A 7,888-nucleotide genomic window follows, 5' to 3' on the forward strand; every position below is an offset into this window, starting at 1 on the left:
CGTACTTCAAGCAATCTGGAGGTCTTGTCTCGACAGTTGGTCCTATAAGCTCTGTTCCAATAGCTATCGCTTGTGCTGGTTCAATGCTTAGCTCTACTGCTTATTATACATATAGTGATCGACGTCTAAAGCATTGTTTTGAACCGGTGGAGGACTCTGTGTGCGATGGTCTACTGAAAATTGAGCCTTGTATGTTTAAATACAAAAACGACTCGGAGGACACTCCTATGCACCTCGGATACTGTGCTCAGGAAATGCTGAAGGCAGGCCTCTACCATTGTATCAACTACGTTTCAAATCCAGATTTACACGTCGAGGATGAAACAGTTGATCTGGAAGGTCTTCAGATGACTGTTGACTATGGCAAGGTCTCCTGTCTCCTTCATAAGCTGGTTTTGAGACAGCAGACTGAGTTGGAGATTCTCAAAGCGGATCGAGACGATGTATATGCACGTCTTGATGAGTTAATAGAGCTGACTAAGAGCCTTAAGGGAGAGACCAACGAAGTTGGTTGATCGAGCCCTTTCAGGGCTCTCTCCGCACTTGGCGGAGTCGCGAGGCGAGGGTGCCCGTATGAGAGACCAACGAAGTTGGTCGATCGAGCCCTTTCAGGGCTCTCTCCCCTGAGGGATCTTCTATCCTCTCCCCACCATCGTGAAGTCGCTCCGGGCGGGGCGTTAGCCCCCGCCAAAAAAAAAAGGTGCTTCAACGACTTCATAGTGCAAAGGTCTTGACCGATCGCTTCTTTTTTTTATAGGCCCATACGCCTGATCCGCTAGTATCACTGTGCTTCTCCCACTGTTCTCCAGAGGCATCCGTTTGTGTTGAGACAGTCTTTTTCGAGTATGGCTTAGAATCAGTCGCCCACACTGTCGGACGATTACGCGATGGAACCTCCTTAACGAGGAGATCCTTCATGATGGATTTAAGCTCAGCAAGATTTTGATCAGCATTTAGATTATAGAGCCCTCCGCTCTTGGAAATATTTCGTGGGTCGAGTACTAACATAGCTATAACCTTGTTAGGGTCGCAGACCTTGACTTCGTCTAAGCTCTGCTCTTATAGTAGTCGCGTGATAATCGATTTGAATTCAGAATCAGAAATCAATCGATTGCTGTACATATCCACACATACTACCTTGAGTTGCTTTAGAATCGATGGATTTGTATTGCCAAGCATCAGTTCTCCCTTGAGCTTATCGTATTCCATCCGAAGCGACTCGAGCGGGTCCTCAAGATGCTGATCAAAGTTGTATTGAAGATGGGTCATCTCAAGTATCTCTTTGAATAGCTTCTTATCATCAATAGATAGATGATCATACTTCTCCTGACTGATATCGTTTCTAAATACCAGATCCTTTATCATGGTCTGTAGAGAATCACTGATCTCACGCATCGGACCAACCTTTCTGCGATTTGGCTGAACGATGGTCAGCGTCCTCTTGTCAAGATCTGGCAATCTGATAAATTTAGAACCAAGCTTGCGATAAACATATGCTGATGGAGTCGCTTTGCCTTGAATGTCATTCAGGTTGTAAGTCCTACCTTTACGCTCAACACCTTCCAATGGCACGACACCTGCCCCTTGTAGTCCGCGACCTTTCAGCCCATTTGCCCGTTCAACCTTAGCAAGTGCTGAAGCTGACATTAACGTATCATTATCGCCCATTTGATCATTTTCTCGCTGCTGCTGAAGCTTGGATTGGTAAGCACGAAATTTAATTGAATATGCTGTTTTGGTAGCTTTTACCGCTGCCCTTAACGCTCTTACTGCGTCTTTATCAGCCTTTGATTCCGACTTCTTAGAATCGTGTATATTCTTCTCCAAGCGGCTTTGAGCTTCTCCATATTCTTGAAAAGCAGATTCTGCGTCATCGTGTAGCTCTTGAAGGGTCTCATCGCCATAAGCTTCATATCCAAGAGGTGTTTTGATATCAGCAGCGTTGCTGAAGATGGCTTCTCGTAGCAACTTTAGATTATCATTGAGGTTTTTTTCTATATTTCGATTTCCGGTATCATCAACATATTTCCCACAGTCTTCTAGCTCAGTTAATAAGGATTGGAATGTGTCCATCCATCGAATATTTCTCATCAAATGCGACATTGCGTCGCCTTTCACAGGCTTGTGCTGAGCGTTTCTAAAATATAGGGGCTTGTTATGAGTTGGCTCACCTAGGTAGTAAGTCGGGTGGATCTTCGAACCTTTATCCGAATTAACAATCGGACGTAATCTTACTATTATCTTCACTTGATTATCAGCAAGCTTCCTGTAATAATCCGTGAGCATGGTTTTAGCTTCAAGTTCTGGGATAGCAAGCTCTTTGTCCATGTAGTCATCTTTACCGGTTTTAACACCGGGTCGTTCATCGATGAGATCATCTGCTAATTCATAAGGTTTAGCAAATTTCTCGTTAGCCATCTCAGTATTTGATACTAAGCTAAGTCCTTTCTCCTTGACAATGGTCAAGAATCGTTCGAGCGTAGCAGACCAATTTACATTTTTTTGCACAGCGGGGTGATGCTTGTTAGAATCTATACCAAACACGAAGATCCTAAAATGGCTGTCAATCCATAGATATCCACCCAAATACACCTTACCATCTCTAAGAATAGGAGTTATGCGTTTTTGTAGGTTGTTAGCCTCTAACATAGCTTTATTCTCAATGATAAACCATGTCAGCTTGTATTTAGCCTCATCATCATCGAGTTTTGTCGAAGTCGATTTATTATAATATTTTAATGTAAGCCGTGGATCTTTTAGCGCTTTATCGAGATCTTCAATATCATCTTCGCCCCTTCTCTTTCTATCTGATCGTGGTTGGGGAGGCCGACGTTGTTGGCCGATCGAACGCTCTTCGAGCGTTCTCTTATCTTCAGCGCGCATGGCACCAAGTTCATCAATCGAATTGCTTTCACCATCGTAGAGAATATCTCGTATTTTAGCCTCGGTAGCGACCCAATCGATTGAGCCATAACTTTTAAATTTTTTGCCACTCTTTACCGATCGAAGAGATCCATTTTCCCGAATGACACGTTTTCTATCGTCTTTACCATCCTTCTTAACTGGGTTGATTCCAATGGTCGCCCAGTTTGGATTATCTTTGTAGAATGCTTTAATCCAATTTCTTGATGCAACTTGATCTTCATGATCTCGAATGACCGCGGTTGCTGAGGTCTCGATCCATGCATCAGCGGTATCAGGTTTAACACCAGCCGATCTATCCATCACATTTGGTTTAGCAACTGCTTCAGCGTCAGCCATGTCTGGTCTGGCAGTAGTTTCAGCATCAACCATAATAGGCACTTTCAGTGGATCAGTATTGATTCCAACCGATGATAACTCAGGTATTTTCTGGGAGGATTTTAGTGAATCATCTTGATTTTCAGTTGCTACTGAAGGCTTTTTTAAATCACCATCTCCAGCTTGATCATTCGAGTCCTGAGTGGCCCGCTTGTCAAGTGAGATGGTTTTGCCTGCGTCCGATGCCCATGATGCTTCCGCGTACATCTGTAGAGCTGCATATTTCTGTCTGACACGGAGCTTCGTCCGCTCGAGTAGATCGATACGCTTTTGCTCGCGTTGAGCAAGGGATGTAAATGATGGAAACATGTCGAATGCTAGTAGATTGAAAATCGAAGGGTCGCAGACCTGAAATTGAAATCTCTAAGCTCTGCTCTATATGTGGCAACCGATATTATTTATAAAATCGCTTCTTATATTCGATAGTTTCAGGTACTTCGTCTGGAGTGTCCCAAAGTTGCATTGTGAACTTATGAACAATTGTGTTGCGCTTCTCGAGTAGCCTTATATAAGCTTCTTGACATTCATCGATTGGTAGCCCAAATATGTCCTCGACTTCGACTTTATAAACGGGATCGCAGCATAGGTAGCGGTATGGGCGTGTTGAGTCTAACTGCTGCAGTCGATACTTGATGTAGTCAAGGCGGTGGATATCACTGAGCATCGTATTCATTTTATTGAGTTTCTCTGCGTAGAAACGCATCCTCTGATGCATTTTCTTGAGTTCCTTCTTATACATTTGGATCTTGTAATCTTTCGAGTGTTGAGTACAGAATCCACAAGCGAGAGGCTCTCTTGAGCATGGTTTATTGGAAAGGGTGATCGCGATGCAAGGCATGTTGAACTTATGTATACATATAGTATAGTTAAGAAAATTATGGATATTGAGTATATTGACTACGATCCGCTGTCCGCTTACATATATGATAATAGCAAGGTCGTTGAAGAGGCTGAGGAGCTTAGTAAGCATAAGTCTAAGAAAAAAATAGATCAGAGGATTATTGAGATGCCTAAGCCAATGCCAGCATGCTTGCCTGATCTAGCTTCGATTACCTTGTGAAATAAGTCTGTTCCAATTTACTTCTTCGATTCTTATTGATCAATCTAAGGTTGTCTTGACTCTCCCAGGTAGGTTCATCATATCCCTTCCACTTGACTAAGTACTTGAGCTTGCCAGATGGCATTTTTTTATGCTTCAATAGTCGCTCAGCTTCATAGATCTGTCCGTTTTCGAATGGTGCGTCAGTAGGTTTTGAATTGAATAGTTTGATATCATTGGGACTCTTATAGAGGGTATGCCCATTTTTGGATCGAATCTGAACACGATATCCATCGATACCAACGATCTCATAGATGGTATTGCTCCATCGAGCGTTTTCCTTATCAAATACACCTTTAGATAGACGATAGAGTACTGTAGATTTGATTGGTAGATTTCCTTCTACCTTTTCAATTAACTCACGATTATGATCAAGATCTTTTTCTATGGTTGAGCCTTTGGCTTGATTTGGGGTCATTTTGATAGAACTATGCCAAGTGTTATTATATCCACTTACAACGTCGCTAAGTAGTTTCTCAGTGATAGGCTGATTAATTTTAAGTAATCGCATCTTCAACGTTCGATTGAAACGTTCAATCTTACCCATTTTAGCGTGATCGCCAGCATCGTTATTGTAGTGTGTGATCTTTCGCTCTTTGAGGAATGCCTGAAGCTTACGATTGAGGAACTCCTTACCATTATCCGACGTTAATACATGAACCCTCTCTTCCTTAACAAATTGCTTGATTCCACCTAATACTGCGATTGCTCCTTTGTTTTTGAGGATCTTCGCGAAACCCAGTCGAGAGTTGATATTGATAGCTGCTAATATTGGAATCTTGTGCCAAAACGCAAGATCCATTTGCCATGAATTCGGGTCGTGAGAGGTGATTCTAAACTTGTCGTAGGTATCCTTCTGCGATACATGTCTTTGGATGTCGAGCTTGCCCTTATACCACTCCTCAACATCTTTTAAGCGGATAGATGAATCTCTTTCCTTAGCTTTCCTAAATAAGGCTTTTGCCGATATGAAACCAGTGGCTGGATCATAGTATAACCCCTCAAGTAGATCATCCATAGCTTTATATTATATGATTAAAAAAATGGCAAATGTTTCCCCTTAGATATTTAAAGGAACGGTAGAAATACCATCCGACAGTACTTGTCGCTTGTCGTAGTAGTAAGAAAGGGCTGTCTTTGTCTGAGAGTAGGTAATGATTGAATTAGTCTCTTTGCGAATGCGGAATCCAGTGTTATTTCCCTCGAAAGTGAATTGTTGTCCCTTGACAACGGCTTCAAAGTTGTCAGAGCACAGAACATTAGCATTCTTCGATTTTTGCACACCCTTAGCTGATAGCTTGATCTTCTCCTTACCAGTCTTATCATCGATTTGTCCACTCAGGTAGCAGATGTAGTTTTGGACGATAGACTGACCATAGCATTGCAACGAAATTCCTCCTTGAAAAGACCTGGCGTTCTTCGATCGAAAGCAGCATTCTCCTTGGTATCGTCTCTTGGGAACCATTCATACTTATGTTTGTTGAAATGGTCAAGAAGCTCAGGCTTGATGAGATTTGGGAAAGGATTATCATTACTAAAGGCAATATATCCACTATCGGTATCCATCTCCTGATACTGGAAGTCAAATCTATCGAAGTAAAAGTCAATGCAATCGTAGTAAAATTGTAGCATACGTAGCTTAGCTAACTGATATATGGCAATAGAAATATGGATAGGATTGGTAAGCTTGATTCGTCGTTTATGCTTAACTAACTCAACAGTCCCATTGGAAAACTCCGTTCTTGATAGGTGTGTGAAATGCTCGATAGACTGCTTAATTTGCTTCTCATCATTCAAGAATTTAATTTCCTTGTGCTTGCTCATATCCATGCCAGAGCGACCGAAAGCGGCATTACCGACAAGCTTCATCATATCAGCAATCATAGCTTTGCTATCATCAACATCACCTTCTCGCCGTGCAGCAGACACCTGCTCCATGAATGACTTGAAAGGTCGATGACTGTGAGCCTTGATGAAGCTATACGTCTTAGTAATAACTAATCCATGCTCCAGATACCACTTGAGAAGAGGTGTATAGATGAGGATTTGCTTGCCAAAGTAGCTCCCAACAAGCTTGCGCCCTGCTTTAGCCATGTGCTTACCTCGAGTCTGATTGTAGTCAAACATATGCTGACCAATGACTTCAGCTGTCGGCACGATCTCAATATTTTTGAAAATGGGGGTCATCTCACTAAAATAGTCTTTTAAGTGGTCTGGAGTTTCTATATCGCATTCAAGAAAACCAAAAATCTTATCGTCTTTGATATCGTCAATGATCGTTTCGTAGGCGTCAATAGTAGTCAATCGTCCGCAAGGCATCTCATTGCCTAGACACCACAGGTATAGAGCGTTAGCGTCGTATCCAATAACCTTCGTACACTTTTTACCACCAGGACCACGAAGTTTCGTCTCATTACGCTTTGCATAGCGATTGAAGATGATTGATGGTCCGCCGGCGATATTGGCCTTCATTTTGTAATAGATGTCTGACTCTTCCTTATCGATAGAGAATACCAATCGATTGGCATTGTAATCGAGTAGCTTCTTGTATCTGAAAGCCCTAATATCCATGTCCTTGCGTGCGACGTTGCATTCAATGCAAGTAATCATGACATTGTCATCGATATGCCCGAGCTTATTATTGATACGATCGACTGAAACAATCTCTTCATTTAGCTTGCAATAGCATAGGGCACAGAGATACCTCTGCTTCTTCATTAGCTTAGCGATGTGATCTTTCGTCATATCGAATTCACGTTTAGCTTCCTTGTCTTGAGCGATATAGCCTCGGAAACGCTTCGCAGGGAAGACGAATGATTCAGCCGGCTTCTTAGGCGGAAATTTGAGCTCACTCATTGTAGTCTGATACATGACCTTTTCGCTCAAGCCTGGCAGAGAGACACCATCACAGAACATATCCAAATCGAAACGCTTGAACAACTCACGATGCTTTTCGATTGCCATCACGAATGGGGCAACGTCGAGGTTGTTATACCAGATGAGAAGGTCCTTGATGGTCTTCATTCCATAATGCCTCCAAACGAACTGTAGGCGGGCATAGTCCTTATCCTTGATATTGATCTTGCGCAATTTGCTGTAGAAAGCTGATTTAGGTGGAAGCTCAGTCTCATTGAGAACATCATAACTGGTGATGTATTCGTATGGGAAAACACCTTTAGTCATACCACAGACACAACGAATGCTATCAACACATTTACAGCTACCGAGATAAGTTGTGAGATACTTATCAAGAGATGTTCCTGCTGGAACATAGTTGATGATATCGAGAAACTTATAATCGTCAGTCGATATGGCCATGTAGCCACCATTTTTGATGACCTTATCGATACGGCCTAAGACTTCAAACAAATCGGTTTTGATCATATTGATATCATAGCTCCCACTGTTGAAACCGAGAACTGGAACTTTCTTAAGAATACCCAATAGATGCTTAGCTTTCTTATTGATGAAGCAGTCGCAGGAACAATC

Source organism: Phytophthora cinnamomi (genome assembly GCF_018691715.1).
Source record: "Phytophthora cinnamomi strain GKB4 chromosome Unknown Contig50, whole genome shotgun sequence".
NCBI lineage: Eukaryota > Oomycota > Peronosporomycetes > Peronosporales > Peronosporaceae > Phytophthora > Phytophthora cinnamomi.